Source organism: Lathyrus oleraceus, chromosome 3, assembly GCF_024323335.1.
Source record: "Lathyrus oleraceus cultivar Zhongwan6 chromosome 3, CAAS_Psat_ZW6_1.0, whole genome shotgun sequence".
Lineage (NCBI taxonomy): Eukaryota > Viridiplantae > Streptophyta > Magnoliopsida > Fabales > Fabaceae > Lathyrus > Lathyrus oleraceus.
In genome coordinates, this window is record NC_066581.1 from 123,739,728 (window position 1) to 123,758,513 (window position 18,786).

The following is an 18,786-nucleotide window of genomic DNA, read 5'->3' on the forward strand; positions in this document are numbered from 1 at the left end:
AATCACCCCCAGGCTTGTTGGATGGGATTCATTGTTGTATTTTGATTCAGTTGGATCTTTGATGACTTTGTTGTATGATCCTTGTTGCTCATATCTATAGATGAGGTTGTTGGTGTTTCACCTTGTGCTCATTATCTTGTGTAGCTTGCTTCTTGGTTGTTCATTATTGCAGGTTGCCATCTCTTGAAGATGAATTAGGCTCTTTGAATGCTTGAGAAATGAACATATCATGTGCACCATACGCATCATTTAGCATCATACACATATCATTTTGCATAACAGGTGTTCTTGCTCGAGACTTCTCACTCTGGTTCCTGTGTCTAGGCAGGATAGCTGATCGACGACCGCACCGCTACTCAACCAGACTAAATCATCAGAGGAATATGGACCAGGTTCAAGCAGAATTGGTTGAGATGAGGGCTAACATGGCCCAATTTATGACAATGATGCAAGGGGTTGTTCAAAGGGCAAGAGGAGCTGCGTGCCTTAGCCCAGAGACAGGAAGCCGTGATTCCGCCGTCCAACCGTGCTTCACCAGTGGGTGTACCCGTTCATGAGAATGTTGCTGCTGTCAATGACTACGCCGTAGGGGATGAATTAAGGGGTATCAGAATCAACGAACAACCTCTTGCTGCAGAGACTGTTAATGCCAGAGCTACCCGGGCTCCGATTCGCCATCCTTCTCCGCTGGTTGACAGGCAGGAGGACATGTTCACTCTGCTCAGTGAAGACGATGATGTTGGGAGAGTCGAGGAGAGGGATCGGAAAGTTGATGCCCTTGCTAAGAAGATTAGAGCTATGGAATATCAGAACTCCCTTGGGTTTGATGTGACCAACATGGGTCTGGTAGAGGGATTGAGGATTCCTTACAAATTCAAAGCGCCCTCGTTCGATAAATACAACGGTACTTCTTGCCCTTGCACCCATGTGCAGGCGTACTACAGGAAGATCTCTGCTTACACAGACGATGAGAAAATGTGGATGTATTTTTTCCAGGATAGCTTATCTGGAGCTTCCTTGGATTGGTACATGGAGTTGAAGAGAGATTCTATCCGATGCTGGAAAGATTTGGGTGAGGCCTTCTTGAGGCAGTATAAACATAACATGGACATGGCGCCGAGCCGAACTCAGTTGCAGAGTCTTTGTCAGAAATCTGGAGAGAGCTTCAAGGAGTACGCCCAGAGGTGGCGTGAGTTGGCTGCAAGAGTACAACCCCCTATGCTGGAGAGGGAGTTAACTGATATGTTCATCGGTACTTTACAAGGTGTATTCATGGACCGGATGGGGAGTTGCCCATTCGGTAGTTTCTCAGACATTGTGATATGTGGAGAGAGGACTGAGAGCCTGATCAAAGCTGGGAAGATTCAGGATGTGGGTTCCTCGTCTTCTAAGAAACCGTTTGCTGGGGCACCTCGCAGGAGAGAGGGTGAAACCAATGCTGTGCAACACGGTAGAAGAAATGTAAACAGAGGGCAATATCGCCAGGTTGCTACTGTGACCATCCCAGCACCTCAACCTCGTCAACAGCAACAACAAAGAGTACAACCACCACCACAACAACAACAACAACAAGAACAACGTCCGTATCAGCCTAGACAGAGGATGCCTGATCGACGTTTTGACCCGTTGCCGATGACCTATGCTGAGCTGTTGCCTGAGTTGCTCAGGATGGGATTCGTGGAGTTGCGTACGATGGCTTCGTTGACGAAGATACCACCTGGGTATGATGCCAACGTGCGTTGTGATTTCCATTCTGGTGCACCGGGGCACCACATTGAGAACTGTCGGGCTTTTCATCATAAGGTCCAGGACCTAATTGACGCTAAAACTATCAATTTTGCTCCTGTGCCGAATGTTGTGAACAATCCTATGCCTCAGCACGGTGCGCATAGAGTGAACAATGTTGAAGGGGGAGAGGTTGAAGACTTGGTGGTCAATGTTGGGGATGTCTAGACATCGCTGTGTGTTGTAAATGACCGTCTGTTGAAAGGAGGAGTATTCCCAGGTTGTTACGAGGGCTGTGTAGACTGTGCAGAGTCAGAAAATGGTTGTGATCAGTTGAGGGCTGGTATTCAAAATTTGATTGATGAGGGTTGTTTACAGTTTGTTCGGGCCAAGAAAGATCGTGGGGTGGTGTCAACCATCACTATCTATTTCAAACCGTCCGAGGGACGTGGCCAGAGGATTGTTAGTGCGCCTATGACTGTTGGTACTCCTGTTACCATTTCTGCTCCTGTAACCGTTAGTACTCCAACTACTATTGTTGCTTCGGGCAGAAGGGCTGTTGATAGTAGGGCTGTGCCGTGGAAATATGATAATGCCTACCGTAACAATAGAAGGGCTGAAAATCAGGTTAGGCCGGTGAATCAGTCTTCTGTGACTATTAGTGTGCCTAGTAGGGCTCTTGTGACTGTGAGTCCGGGTGTGGACAATGTTGGAGGACCAGGAGGGTTTACCAGAAGTGGTCGCTTGTTTGCTCCGCAACCGTTGAGGGACAACAATGCTGAGGCTCTTGCCAAGGCTAAGGGTAAACAAGCCGTGGTTGATGAAGAACCGGCTCAGAAGGAGGCGCCTGAAGGCTCGTTTGAGAAAGACGTGGAGGAGTTCATGAAAATAATCAAGAAAAGTGACTACAAGATTGTAGATCAGCTGAATCAGACTCCGTCCAAAATTTCTATCCTCTCATTGCTTCTGTGCTCTGAGGCGCACCGTAACGCCTTGTTGAAGATGCTGAATCTGGCATACGTGCCTCAAGAGATCTCTGTCAACCAACTGGAGGGAGTGATTGCCAATGTGAGTACCAGGCATGGTTTGGGGTTCACAGATTTGGACTTAACGCCTGAGGGTCGCAACCATAACAAGGCCTTGCATATCACCATGGAGTGCAAGGGCGCGGTGTTGTCTCATGTGCTGGTAGACACTGGCTCGTCTCTAAATGTGCTGCCTAAGAAGATTCTGGGTAAGATTGATGTGGAAGGGGTTATCCTCACTCCGAGTGATCTGATTGTGCGTGCTTTTGATGGATCCAAACGGTCTGTTTTTGGTGAAGTCACCTTGCCGGTGAAGATTGGTCCGGAGGTATTCGACATTATCTTCTATGTGATGGACATCCAACCAGCATATAGTTGCCTATTGGGGCGTCCTTGGATTCACGCAGCTGGGGCAGTTTCGTCAACTCTCCACCAGAAGTTGAAATATGTCTGGAACGGTCAGATTGTGACCGTGTGCGGTGAAGAAGATATTTTGGTGAGTCACCTATCCTCTTTCAAGTATGTAGAGGTGTATGGCGAGATCCATGAAACTTTATGCCAGGCATTCGAGACAGTTGCTCTTGAGAGGGTGGCTTTTGCTGAGTAGAAGAAGCCAAGTGCCTCAATTGCATCGTACAAGCAGGCGGTGGAAGTTGTCAACTCTGGTAATTGCGAAGGCTGGGGCAAGATGGTGGATTTGCCTGTCAAAGAAGATAAATTCGGTATTGGTTATCAACCTCTGCAGGCGGAGCAGATTGTGCAGACAGGTCCGAGTACCTTTACCAGCGCTGGGCTGATGAATCACGGTGATGTCTTTGCAGCTAGTGGTGAAGATGACAGTGATTGTGATCTAGACAACTGGGTTCGCCCGTGTGCACCAGGGGAGTTGATCAACAATTGGACAGCAGAAGATGTGGTCCAAGTTACTCTTCAAACAGAGTAATTTTCTTTTGTTTTTCATTTTGCACAAAACCTTACGTTCTGCCCAAGGTGTAGTGGTTCATTGTAGGGCCTCATCATGTTTTTCAATGATATCATTAATAAAGGACGTTTTGCAAACAATTTTGTGATCCCTGTCTTTCTATTTTTGTTTTCATTTTTCAAAAAAAATAAAAATGGCAATGTTTTTGTTTTTGTGACTTTTTTGAACTCTTTTTTCTAAAATAAAGCATTAAACATGCAGAAGTGATCTCACGGAATCCACTATGAACAGTTCTGTTATGGCTCAGTATGGTTTCGATAATCCCATCTACCAAGCTGAAGAGGAGAGTGAGGAAGACTGTGAACTCCCTAAAGAATTGGTCAGATTGTTGAAGCAGGAGGAAAGGGTCATCCAACCTCATCAGGAGGAGTTGGAGATTGTTAATCTTGGTACTGAGGACGCCAGAAGAGATATTAAGATCGGGGCTGCTTTGAAGGAAGATGTCAAGAGAAGGTTGATTGAGATGCTGAGAGAATATGTGGAGATATTCGCCTGGTCGTATCAAGATATGCTTGGGTTGGATACCGATATTGTGGTGCATAGGCTACCTCTCAGAGAAGACTGTCCTTCAGTCAAGCAGAAGCTTCGGAGAACTAGTCCTGATATGGCGGTTAAGATCAAGGAAGAGGTTCAGAAGCAGTTCGATGCGGGTTTCTTGTCAGTGACTACTTATCCCCCGTGGGTGGCCAACATTGTTCCCGTGCCGAAGAAGGACGGCAAAGTCAGGATGTGCGTCGATTACCGGGATTTGAATAGAGCGAGTCCGAAAGATGATTTCCCATTACCTCACATTGATGTATTGGTTGATAATACGGCTCAATCCTCAGTTTTCTCTTTCATGGATGGTTTTTCTGGCTATAATCAGATCAAGATGGCGCCAGAGGACATGGAAAAGACGACATTCATTACACCTTGGGGCACGTTCTGCTATAAGGTGATGCCATTTGGGCTGAAGAATGCCGGTGCTACCTATCAGAGGGCTATGACAACTCTCTTTCATGACATGATGCACAAAGAGATTGAAGTGTACGTGGATGATATGATTGCGAAGTCGCAGACAGAAGAGGAGCACCTGGTTAATTTGCAGAAGTTGTTTGACCGGCTGAGAAAGTTCAAACTGAGGCTGAATCCGAACAAGTGTACGTTTGGGGTAAGATCCGGGAAGCTGTTGGGCTTCATTGTCAGTGAGAAGGGGATTAAGGTTGATCCAGCAAAAGTCAAAGCTATACAAGAAATGCCTGAACCAAAAACTGAAAAGCAGGTTCGTGGGTTTTTAGGGAGATTGAATTACAATGCAAGGTTTGTATCTCACCTAACTGCCACATGTGAACCGATATTCAAATTGCTAAGAAAGAATCAAGCAATCAGGTGGAATGGTGATTGTCAGAAAGCTTTTGACAAAATAAAAGAGTATTTATAGAAACCTCCAATCCTTATACCTCCAGTTCCTGGGAGACCTCTGATAATGTACCTGTCATAGACTGAGAACTCGATGGGGTGTGTATTGGGACAGCATGACGAGTCTGGTCGAAAAGAGCATGCCATATACTACCTTAGCAAAAAGTTTACCGACTGTGAAATCAAATATTCACAGCTTGAGAAAACTTGTTGTGCTTTGGCCTGGGCTGCTCGCCGACTGAGGTAGTATATCTTGAAGCATACCACTTTGTTGATTTCTAAGATGGATCCAGTGAAATACATCTTTGAGAAGCCGGCTCTCACCGGACGTGTTGCCCGTTGGCAGATGATTTTAACTGAATATGATATTCAATACACGTCGCAGAAGGCCATCAAAGGTAGTATTTTGTTAGACTACCTTGCCGAGCAACCGCTTGATGATTATCAGCCGATGATGTTTGAATTCCCTGATGAAGACATCATGTATCTTAAGATGAAAGATTGTGAAGAGCCTTTTGTCAAGGAAGGACCGGATCCTGATGACAAGTGGACACTGATGTTTGATGGGGCTGTGAATGTGAATGGCAACGGTGTTGGGGCAGTACTTATTAATCCAAAAGGTGCTCATATACCTTTTTCTGCCAGGTTGACTTTTGACGTCACCAACAACGAGGCTGAGTATGAGGCTTGTATCTTGGGGATAGAAGAAGCCATCGATCTGAGGATCAAAACTCTTGACATATATGGAGATTCCGCTCTAGTGATTAACCAGGTTAATGGAGATTGGAATACCAATCCGCCGCATTTGATTCCTTACAGAGATTACACCAGAAGAATACTGACGTTCTTCAAGAAGGTGAAGTTGTATCATGTCCCCCGGGATGAGAATCAGATGGCTGATGCCTTGGCTACTTTGTCTTCTATGATCAAAGTTCATTGGTGGAATCATGTGCCACATGTTGCGGTGAATCGACTCGAGAGGCTTGCATATGTGTTTGCAGCCGAGTCTGTTGTTGATGAGAAGCCGTGGTATTATGATATCAAGAACTTCCTCAAGAGCCAAGAGTATCCTGAAGGTGCGTCGAAGAATGACAAGAAAACCCTGAGAAGGCTAGCTGGAAGCTTTTATTTGAATCAGGATGATGTGCTGTATAAGAGAAAGTTTGACATGGTTCTGCTCAGATGCGTGGATAGACACGAAGCAGACATGTTGATGCAGGAAGTGCATGAAGAATCGTTTGGTACCCATGCTGGTGGTCATGCAATGTCTAAGAAACTGTTGAGAGCCGGTTATTACTGGATGGCTATGGAATCCGATTGTTTCAAATACGCTCGGAAGTGCCATAAGTGTCAAATTTATGCTTATAAGGTGCATGTACCACCAAGCCCTCTGAATGTCATGAATTCACCTTGGTCGTTTGCCATGTGGGGCATTGATATGATCGGGAAGATTGAGCCTACTGCTTCTAATGGACATCGCTTCATCCTGGTTGCGATTGATTACTTCACCAAGTGGGTGGAAGCAGCTTCCTATGCTAATGTTACCAAACAAGTGGTTGCCCGGTTCATCAAGAAGGAAATCATCTGTCGTTATGGAGTTCCTGAGAGAACCATTACTAATAATGGTTCGAATCTCAATAACAAGATGATGAAAGAGCTTTGTAGAGATTTCAAGATTGAACATCACAATTCTTCTCCTTACAGACCGAAGATGAATGGTGTTGTAGAGGCGGCAAACAAGAATATTAAGAAGATTGTGCAGAAGATGGTCGTGACGTACAAGGATTGGCATGAGATGCTGCCTTTCGCTTTGCATGGGTATCGTACCTCAGTACGTACGTCGACCGGGGCAACCCCTTACTCCCTTGTGTATGGTATGGAAGCAGTCCTACCTGTTGAAGTGGAGATTCCTTCTCTAAGGGTCTTGCTTGATGTCAAGCTTGACGAAGCCAAATGGATTAGAACAAGGTTTAACGAGTTGAGCCTTATCGAACAGAGACGGCTAGCAGCTGTGTGCCATGGGCAGTTGTATCAGAGAAGGATGAAGAGAGCCGTTGATCAAAAAGTGCATCCTCGAAGCTATCAAACTGGTGATTTAGTTTTGAAGAGGATCCTTCCTCCCGGTACAGATAACAGGGGCAAGTGGACTCCTAATTACGAAGGTCCATATGTTGTGAAGAAGGTTTTCTCCGGTGGAGCCTTGATGCTTACAACTATGGATGGTGAAGATTTCCCGTCCCCTGTTAACTCAGATGTAGTCAAAAAATACTTCGCGTAAATTGACCCGCTGGACAAAAAAGAATAAAAGAGTCCAGGCAAAAAAGGGCATCCCGGCGAACCAAAAAAAAAAGAGAGAAAAAGGTTCGGGCAAAACTTAGGGATAAAGAATGAAAAGAATTTGTACACCCGGTAAGTCGAAAACCCGCAAGGGCGGCTTAGGCAAAAATGGGTATCCCGGTGGATTGAAAACCCGAAAGGGCGGTCCAGGCAAAAGAGGGATTAAAGCGAAGACCACAGTCTGAGTTATCTGTACTTCACCGTGCTTCATCGTCTGCCATCTCGAAAGATGTGATCGGTCCAGTCATTCTTCTCAGAAAGCAAGGTAGTTGGGAGGAAAACTGATGATCTGTGAGTCATAACAGAATTGGGAAATAATGGATGCCGTGTTCACATTGCCATTAGGATAGATTTTTCCTTTTGTGTGCAATTACTTCTTTCTAGGAATTGCTTCCCGATGTATTCGCCTTTTCAGGCCCATTTTCAATCAATAAAAAGTCGTTATTCAGATAAATTGCTCTCTTGTTTTTTTTTTACTGTGTTGTTTGCAAAAACGTCCGAATTTTTGATAAACATTGCATATAAAAACATGAAGGTTAGACAATAACGTGCAGAAAGATAAAACATTTGAAAATCATTTTGAATGTTGAGGACACTTGAGCGTATCTTGTCCATGCAACCCCTTGGGGCATGTTTGTTTTGTTTGCAGGTTATCCTTTGATTCCTGGCTAAAGCAGCCAAGCCATGGTTGGTTCCTCAGCAGTGTGAGAGGATGGGGATGTTCCCCAGCAGATGAAGCAAGTTCGAGACTTGTCTCTCCAGCATACATTCAAGATTAGGTATTCCTCAGCCGGATTGAGGATGATTCCCCAGCAGGCTTGGAAGCGGCTGTTTCCCCAAGCGGGTCTGAAGGCTATCAGAACTATTTTTCTCCCCTACAGAGACGTCTGTGGATAGTGCCTTCTATCCCCAGCAGGAGCTAAGGATTGATTAATCGCCAGCAGACCTGGAAGTGGGTTTACCCCCAGCTAGTCGGAAAGCTGTCAGTTCCCCGCTGAGTCTGAAGATTATTAATCCCCACCGGGTTGGAAGGATGTTGTTCCCCCAGCAAAGGTGTCAGTGGAGTGGTTTTGTCCCCCAACAGTCTGGTTTGAAGCACTGCTATCCCCAGCATGGTCGTGAACGCTTGTCCCCGGCAGGGTTGTGGAGGTCCATCCCCCGCATGGTCTGGTATATTATTTCCCCCAACAGGGTTTTTCTTTTCCTTAGCAGAGTGGTGAATGATGTCCCCATCAGGGTTGTGATGTGTTCCCCTAGCAGGTTTCCCTGGCAGAAGGGTGTTGATAGTTTTCCCCAGCAGGTTCCCCGAGTGGATCATGTTCGTTGAAAATTATCTCCAGCAGAGTTTATCCTACCTGTGGATGGGTCGTCCCCAGTAAGCCGCCATTGGTTGTTTCCCTAGCGGAGTCCCCGAGTGGATTGGGATCCTTTCCCCAGCATCAGTGCTATTCTCCAGCATGAGTGAGAAGTTGGTGCTACTCCCCGCAGAGTATTCCTCAGACAGAGTCTCCCCACAGAGTTGGAGTATCTAATCAGTTGGCTCCCCGGCAGGAGTTCATCATTTGCATTTTTTCATGTAGTAATCATTGCATCCTCAAATCGCGTAGCATTTCGATTCGATATGGAGCATTACGCCATAGAAAAATTCAAACATATGCATTCATGTGTTGAAACCTAATTGGACCATATCCCTGGCAGAGGCGGATCTTTGTCCAACATCTGTACGACACATTTGCTACAGTTGCTCCTGACAGCATTCAAGATTGATATTCCCGAGAGAGGTTTATTTCCTCACCCGTCCGTGAAAGAAAAGCTTGATTCTCCCAAGTGAGATCCCCAGCAAGTGTTTAGCCTTGCCTTGACGTGTTGAAGATGTCATTCTTGTGGTACCGGTAAGTGTCATATTTGCACCCGTGTGTGTCTTCCTTTTGGTGTCGGTAAACACCATTTTTCCGGTGTTGGTTAACATCGAGTCCTACCCAGTCATCAGTAAATGTCTGGTCGTCTTTGTTTGATGTCGGTAAACATCATCTTTCGATGTTCGTAATATTTTCTCCTTCCCTAGTGAAGGAGTCACCTCTCCGTTGGTGTCGATAAACGTTGAGTTTTTCCTAGTCGTCCGTTGACGTATAGTTGTACCCTTCCCCAGGAGTCACCTCTCCGTTGGTGTCGATAAACGTCGAGTTTTTCCTATTCATCCGTTGACGTTTGGTTATGTTTAGATTTTTCCCCAGTAAGTTCACCTCTCCGTTGGTTTCGATAAACGTTGAGTTTTTCCCAATCGTCCGTTGACGTTTGGTTGTGTTTAGCTTTTTCCCCAGTAAGTTCACCTCTCCGTTGGTGTCGATAAACGTTGAGTTTTTCCCATTCGTCCGTTGACGTATGGTTGCACATCCTATTCCCCAGTCATTCGTTAATGTCTGGTCGTCCTTTGTTTGATGTCGGTAAACATCATCTTTCGATGTTGGTAAACGTCGAGTATTTTCCCCAGTCATTCTTTAATGTCTGGTCGTCCTTTGTTTGATGTCGGTAAACATCATCTTTCGATGTCGGTAAACGTCGAGTATTTTCCCCAGTCATTCGTTAATGTCTGGTCGTCCTTTGTTTGATGTCAGTGAACATCATCTTTCGATATCGGTAAGCATCGAGTCTTATCCCAGTCATCAGTCAGTGTCTGGTTGTTCCCCAGCCAGAAAACCCCAGGAGAGTCGTCGGTAAACGTCCTATCTGGTTTCCGGTTGCGAGTATTTGCTTTCCTTCCGCAGTGAAGTGTTTCACTTCTCCGTTGGTGTCGATAAACGTCGAGCTTCTCCCGTTCGTCCGTTGACGTCTGGTCGAGTCTTTCCTAGTCATCCGTTGATGTCTGGTCACCTCTCCGTTGGTGTCGATAAACGTCGAGCTTCTCCCGTTCGTCCGTTGACGTCTGGTCGAGTCTTTCCCAGTCATTCGTTAATGTCTGGTCACCTCTCCGTTGGTGTCGATAAACATTGAGTTTTTCCCTTTCGTCCGTTGACGTTTGGCTGTACATTTCCTTTGATAAAAATCAAAATCCCCAGTAGAGTCGTCGGTAAACGTCTTGTCTGGTTATTGTTGCAAATATCCTGTATCATATCCCGCAGAGTGCAAATTTCTACGGTTCTTTGGTATTCAATCCATGTTTACCCTGAAGGTCTGACAGCCATTGCTCTCATCCGTTCAGGTTCCCAGTTGATTGAATAGGGGCAGCTGTAGCACCTCAAATTTGCACCTCCCATTTTGTATATACATTTTCATTTTAGGTCATTAACATTGCATTGTTCATTGCATAATCCATCAGTCATCAAGCAAGACTGGCATCAGGAGATTCAACTGTGCAGGCAACAAGTGCATTTTTCCATGAGATCAAAGCCCTAGGGTTGGTACGATGAATCATTCATGTGCAAACAAGTCTCAAAGCCCTAAGGCAACAAGTGCATTTTTCCATGAGATCAAAGCCCTAAGGATCATGTTAAAGTGATTGGTCAAGCATTGAAGGCTCAAAACTCATCAGTGCATGTGCAAATCATCTGAAACCCTAAAAAGTCAACAGAAGTCAACTGTCAATTCAACCATGGATTTGGAGGTGGGAGATGGTTAGAGATGCCTCATTCATGTGCAAACAAGTCTCATTTGACATTTCAAACATCAACATTGAAGAATTTGAAGTCAGATCAAGACTTTCCAAAAATAGCAGGTGACCTGTAATTTGAATTTTCCAAAAATGGAAAGGTTTTGGACCAACTTCAACTCAAGATTACATTATCAAGAAAGCTTCAAATGAAATTTTGTCCAACATGAAAGTTGAAGATCTTTCTCTCCCGTTTCCAAAAAGGCCAAGATTATGGATTTATCATGTGTGGTTGATGAGATATGGTTCAAACATGGCAAAGTGTGGTTTAAACTTCAAAGGAGCATAACTTTCAAACCAAAACTCCGATTTGAGTGGCTCTTTTTGCATATTGATCCTTGTAACATGTATTTTCCAAGCATGGCATCATTTGGCATGAAATCTCATTTGCATGGAATTGGTTCAATCATGAAGATTTTTGTGAAAAATTGCATAAACTCATTTTGGTGTAACATGAGCATACCAAATCAATTCCAACATGTGCATGGAATATTTTTAAGTCATTTTAAGCCTTGAACATGCACTGTTCACGTGCATGGAGGTGCATCAAGCATGAAATATCATTTTTGCATAAACACCACAAAGTCCCTAATCTCATTTGCATTTGCTTAAACCATTGCCTAAACATAATTAACATGGACTATAAAGCCTTAATCCTAACTGTTTTCATCACATTTACCAATTCTAGATCTAGAATCATAAAAATCTTCAAATTTTTCTCTCACCATTTTTATCAAAATTCTTCAAACCTAAGCATTTTCTATTAATCAATTCATCATTCTGAAGTACTGTTGAGAGGATTTGGACTAAAATTCCAGAGAAATCGTGACTGGTGGAGCTAGGTTCAAAGCTTGAAGGTGTCATGGTGATTTCAAAACCTGTTGGATTTGTGCATGTTTAAGCTTCACATTCATCACCAATCACATCAACAAGCATCATAGGAGAACTCTGAAGCATTGCCAGGCCTTGAAGCAAGCTGAATTGACTTCTGTTCATCAACAGGTCAGAATTCGAGTTCCTTATTTTTGCAAATCTTGGTGATATTCGTGTAGATCATAGTTTGGTGATGATGCTGATGTAAAATTCGAGCGATTTGGTGCAGTATTCACTGAGTTAGACTTGGTTGAAGTTTTGTAGATCTACTTTATTTTCTTCGATTCTCTTAATATGTGATGAATTAGAGCAAATTAATGTTGGATTTGGAACGTGTGCATGATGACGAGTTGATTGGTGTTAGCCTTGATGATTTCTGGAACATTTTTTTGAATCTGGAAATTTCCAGATGAAGATCTTCATGATCTTCATCATGTTCATCGCGTTTCCAGTTTTCCTGCAAGTTTACCTGCGGAACGCATAGCTTACCTGCGAAATTTGCCATGAGTTCATACGCGTTTCCTGCGGATTTTCAAATAATGCATGCGCGCCAACTTAGGGTTTCATGTCTAAACACAGTAGTTTTGGCTTGGCGCGTTTGGATTTGAATTTGGCTGCGGATCGAATCCTGCTGAACGCATTTGCCATTTGCCTTGTTTTTTCATCATTTCCTTCATATTTCATGCCATGCTTGATGTTCTTGATTTTAATTTTCCATGAACTTCCAAAATTCACAACAAATTGAAAAATCAACCAAATGATCTCCAATTTTTTGCATCTTGATCCTTATCTTGTTTACTATTTTTTGATTATCAAAATGAAAATTGTGCCTGGCCTGGAAATTATTTTGCCTAAGGAGTTTGAACATGTGTCCATACTTGACCTTGCCTTGCCATATCATTTGTGAAATGCTTGATTCTTGTCCAATGCTTATGAAATTTTGCATGCTATAACTAGACATCTTGCTTGACATTTTGGTGTTGATTTGGTATTTTTATCAATTACCATTGGTATTTTATGAATGTGTTAAGTTAGGTGTGACAATTTGTGTCACACCTTGTGATGTTCAACTTGAATGATGTGTTTGCCATGCCAAATGATATCCAATTGCCTTGATATTTTGTATGATGCATGCTATAGATGTTGTGATTGCTCATGATATTTCTTGGAATTTTTTAGATCATTTCTGATTTAATTGAGATTTTTCATTCTGGTTGGTCACATTTGAGCTTCCAAATGGCCTTGAACTTCATTTGATCATGTAATGCTTGTTCCTTATCCAATGAATGTGAATTTTTGCACACTATTTCTAGACATGCTGAGTGTTGCTTTGGCTTTGGTTTGAGGTTTTTACCATGATCCATCTCTGTTTTATTGCTATGCTAACTTGGTGTGACAATTTGTGTCACACATGTGCTTGTTGTGCTTGTCTTGACTTATGTGATGTGATTACCATGCCTAATGATGTCCAATGCCTCTAATTTTTTGTGTGATGATCATGTTGTATGTCCTTTTTACCCATGAATTTTGCCAAGATTATTTGAATCATTTTTTATTTAATGTGCATTTATTGCTTCTGATGTCACAATGTGGTCACAATTTGCATACCTTGCCATGTTTGGTTCATGAAATGCTTTTGGTTAATGATATTGATATGGGACCTTTTGGAATGTGTTCTTGATTGAACGAAGTTGATTCATGTTAAATTTCATGTTCTGTTTTGAATGTTTGACCCTCTTTTGACCCTAGGCTTTGACCTAGTGGTTTGGACTCACTGTTTGGATTGTGGATTTCAGGTTAAGAAGCATTACCATGGTTGAAGTGGTTCACTCATTTGGATTGATTAGTTAATGAATGTTGGCTAACCTTATGTTGTTTTGTAGGTTGATGCCAAGTTATTTGTGTTGTGCCTATTGGCTTGTGGCTTGCACATTGTTGCCTAATGCCTTATCTGTCTGATTGTGTGATTGACTGTTGTCTGTCTGATTGTTTGACTTGTAAACTGATTGGGTTAGATTTTTTCAGGTACCTAAGTTGCTTTGAGTTCTTTTGAACTTGCTTTTGCTTTGCTTGGTTGCTTAACCATTGAGGTATAACTCTCTGTCTTCATGTAGTCTGGAAGACCTGTCCTGTTATGTGGGAAGGCACCTGTCTGAAGCCCTCCTTAAGAGGCAATGCTTGTGTTTGTTTATCTTTGTGCCAAGCAGGAAAAGTCCTCTTATGAGGCAATTGGCAGATAAAAGAGATGTGCAATCCATCTCCTGCTATCCAGTGTGTCATCCACTTTGCTCACACCTTGTGTTGATGCATTGTGGATATTAACCCAAGATCTTTGTTGTGTCAGTCATATGTGGAGAAGAGTTCCTACTTTCTGAACTCCCACACTTTCATTTGTCTGAAGCTCTCCCAGGCCAGGGATAAGAGCTGTGAGGTCTTACCCTCACTTCCTATTTCATCTGCTTCACCCTAACTCTCAATGTTAGGGTTAAGAGCTAACATCACCCTTTTCCAGTGGCTTGTTTGTCGAGGTTGACAGGACCCTTTGACTAAAGCCTAGCCTTGTGTGAGCCCACTTTGTTTGTATATAGTGTGTGCTAATTGTGTGTATGCTTGCTTTTGTGCTGTTTAGGATAGCTTGCTCCCTGTGCAAGTTAGATAGAAACCTTAACATAGGGATTGTATGCATGATAACTTCTAGGCTCGAGTCGTAGTCTCCCTAGTAGTTTGTGTCTCCCTTTGTATCTGGTTAGGCTAGTCCTTTTTACCTGCGTAGGGGAACTACGTCGCCCTGATCCTCATACCAGATGAGGTACGTAGGCAGGAGATGAGCTAATCTCTCCGGGCGCCCTTTTCTTTTTCAACCCCTTTGTGTTGTGTTGGAGTTTGACGTAAGTCCAGCGATTGGCAGTTGGTTTCCTATGTGTGTTTGTTGGTTCGGAGTCTGATGTAAGTCCAGCGATTGACATTCGGTTTCCATGTTCGCTTGTTTGTGTGGAGTTTGACGTAAGTCCAGCGATTGGCAGTCGGTTTCCTGTGTGGTTTTGTTTGGCGTGTGTTAGCCGAGCTACGAGTGCTCTGATTCTTCTCCTTCAGAGAAGATACGTATGCATAGGAAGCGACATCCTAGCGAGCACGTTTTCCCCCTGTCCCGAACTACGTCGACTCTGATGTCTGTGTCTGACAGACTACGTAGGCCCAGGATGCGATATCCTACCGAGTTAGTTTCTTTTGTCGTTCTTTGTTTCCTTCCAGCCTTGTGTGTGTGTGTGAGCAGCTTCTAGCAACCTTATCCTTTCTTTTGTGCGTGGATCCCGTCGAGTACGACGGATGCGTAGGGGTGCTAATACCTTCCCTTCGCATAACCGACTCCCGATCCCATCTTTCTCTGGTCGCGAGACCATGTCTTTTCCAGGTTTACTTTGAGTGTTTCCTTTCCCTCTTTTGGGATAAATAACGCACGGTGGCGGCTCTGTTGTTTTCGTTTTCCCGCCGGTTTTTTCGCGTAATGCGACAACCATATGTACATGACTTACCCACTTACTATCAGAGATCTGATAGATTATACCAGCTTCCAGTAGTTTAAGGACTTCCTTCTTCACCACCTCGCTCATCACAGGGTTGATTCGCCTCTGATGTTCTCTGGAAGGTTTTGAATCCTCCTCTAGTGAGATCCTGTGCATATACACAGATGGGCTAATACCTTTTAAATCAGAGATGTTGTAACCTAAGGCAGAGGGGTATTTTCTTAAAACGTGCAAGAGTCGATTCGTCTCGTCTTGGTTTAAGGTGGCACTCACTATTACTGGGCGGTTCATTTCTTCATCCAGGAACCCATATCTTAGGTTCTTGGGTAGTTCCTTAAGTTCTTGGGCTGGTTTTTGAGAATTAGGTGAAGGGTCTGGAGTAAGATCCAAACATTCGTTAGTGAGAGGTTCCGTTTCCTCTAACTCGTCATCCTTTTCACTCGGGTTTGAAAATGGTTTGATCTTAGGTTCTCTCTGATCAAATTCTCTTATGCACTCATCTATGATATCGATATCATAACATGCGTCTCCTAGAATTGGTGCCATTAAGAATTTTGAAAGAATGAACTTGATCTTTTCATCCCCAACTTCGAAAGTTAATTTCCCTCTTTTGACATCTATTATAGCTCCGGCTATTGATAAGAATGGTCTACCTAAAAGGATAGGGATATCTTCGTCTTCTTTGATATCCATGACCACAAAGTCTGTTGGGATATAAAGTTGATCGATCCTAATTGGGATGTCTTCTAAAATGCCTACATGATACTTAAAAGACATATCGGCTAATTGAAGGGACATCTTGGTTGGTTTCAATTCTCCTAGGTTTAATCTCTTACATACAGCTAAGGCATTAAACTTACACTAGCGCCTAAGTCTAGGAAAGCTTTGTTGATCACATGATTTCCAAAAATGCAAGGTATAGAAAAACTACCAGGGTCTTTCTCCTTCTTAGCAAGTTTATCCTCGGAAATAAAGTTGCATTCCAAGGGTTTTGGATCGTCGAGCCTACGCTTGTTGGTTAAGATGTCTTTGAGAAATTTGGGGTAAGACGGAATTTGGGTGATAGCTTCTATGAAAGGGATCTCTACATGAAGCTTTTCTATCACTTTTATAAATTTTTGATATTGGTTATTGACTTTGTTTTGTTTAAGTCTTTGCGGATATGGGATTGGTGGTTTGTACGGGGGCGGTGGTTTATAAGTTTTTTCCCTGGCTTCACCTTCTTGGTTGGTTTGTTTCTCAGGTTCCTCTAGTTCCTCTTCTTGGTTGGTAGGCACATTCTCTTTAGAAGATTTGGACTCGCTCATTTCTGGGTTCGGAGGCCCTTCGTAAGTGGTCCCACTTCGTAACGAGATAGCGTTAGCTTGCCCTCGAGGGTTTGGTTGAGGTTGTCCAGGAAATTGGCCTCCAGGTGTAGTTTGTGGGCCTTGGTTTTGTGCTACCTGTGAGATATGGGTTTCAAGCATCTTGTTGTGAGTGATTATCTTATCAACCTTGGTTCCTAATTGCATGATAAGTTTGTTTACGTGAATGTTTTGGTTTAGGAATTCTTTATTTTGGTGAGTCTGGCCCGATACAAAGCTTTCCATGATCTTCTCAAGGTTAAACTTATGGGGCAGAGCTTGCATAGGTTGGTTTAATTTTTGGGCTTGATAACCTTGCGGTCTCTGAGGTGCATTATTTTGGATAGGGTTCTGGTTTCTATAAGCGAATATTGGATGATTCTTCCATCCAGGGTTGTAAGTGTTTGAAAACGGGTTACCTTGGGCGTAATTCACTTGGTCGGTATTTAGTTCGTTTAAAAGGTTACACTTCGTCGATTCGTGTCCTTTAGATCCTTAGAGTTTGCACTCTGTGTGGACTACTACTACGGTGTTAGTGTTTGTAGACATATGTTTGATCCTAAGGGCTAAAGCGTCCATTTTCGCCTGCATCATGTCTAGAGAGGTTACCTCATGTATTCCACCTTGGGTCTCCTTTTTCTCTATTGATGCTCATTCGGTTCCCCATTGATAATGCTTTTGGGTCATATCCTCAATTAGGTCACAAGCTTCTGGATAAGGTTTGTTCATCAGCATGCCGCCTGCGGCAGCCTCGATGCTCATCTTGGTATTATAATGGAGTCCATTGTAGAAGGTATGAACGGTCAACCATTGTTCTAGGCCATGGTGTGGGCAGACTCTTAATAGCTCTTTATATCTCTCCCAAGATTCGAAAATCGATTCTCCTTGGTTTTGAGCAAATCTAGTTATTTGGTTTCGAAGAACAACAGTCTTACTAGGGGGGGAATATCTAGCAAGGAATACTCTCCTAAGATCTTCCCAGATAGTTATTGAATTGGCTGGAAGTGAATCTAGCCATGAACATGCTCTATCCCTGAGGGATAAAGGAAATAATCTTAAACGGATCGCATCGGGTGAAGCGCCTTTAGATTTAAAGGTGTCGGCTAGTTGGATAAAAACTTTTAAATGTTGATTCAGGTTCTCGGTAGCAAGACCCGCGTATTAGTTTTGTTGTACTAATCGCAACAAAGACGGTTTTAGTTCGAAATTGTTAGCAGGTATAAGGGGGTTTACTATACTCGAACTAGGTTCCTCATCAGAGGGTTGGGCAAATTCCTTAAGAGGTCGCCAATCGTGATTCTCGGCCATAACTTTCTTAATTCGGATGAGTAAGAGGCGTGTACGAGTATAACGTTTGGGTTCCGCTAAAGGATCTACTAAATTTTCGGTACTACCGGTTCTTCGCATTTACCTGCTAAAAATGCCTTAGTTTATACGGTGTTGTAAGACCCAATTTTTGACCCTAAGATCCCTCATGGCATCATAACATCTCATTGCATAAGCCTCAAGGTTCACTGTGCATCTTGCTTCCTTTACCTATGGGTGGGATATCTCTTTGAGAGTGGTTCTTGATCACCAAGCATGTTTGAATTGTATATCATTGCTTTTCTCATTTGTTTACTAACCAAAAAGTACAAAAATATGTCATCTAACCTTTTGTTTTGTAGCATCAAACAAGCACAGGTCAGGCACATCAAATGAATCCTTTGTGCAAGAGCTGATGATTTTTCTTGAGATGAGGATCATGTGATCATTTTATTGAGCTTATATGAGCTATGGTTCCATTGTGAAGCCTATTCATCAAGTGGCAAAGGTCCAAGTTCATCAGAACATCTTTAGGTCATCTGTGGACAATGCCAGTCAACTGAAAGTCAACTGAGAGTCAACTGTGGGTTTTGAACTGGGAAATGAATTTCTTCATCCCATTCATGTT

General features: G+C 43.3%; 1 non-coding gene across 1 annotated transcript; it reads left to right on the plus strand.

Moving 5' to 3' along the window:
• The first annotated feature begins 17,670 nt into the window (after nt 1–17,670).
• On the plus strand, nt 17,671–17,777 carry LOC127133685 (small nucleolar RNA R71). The gene has a single exon (XR_007807635.1). It is a non-coding gene; the product is annotated as a small nucleolar RNA R71 (small nucleolar RNA).
• Nucleotides 17,778–18,786: the final 1,009 nt, after the last annotated feature.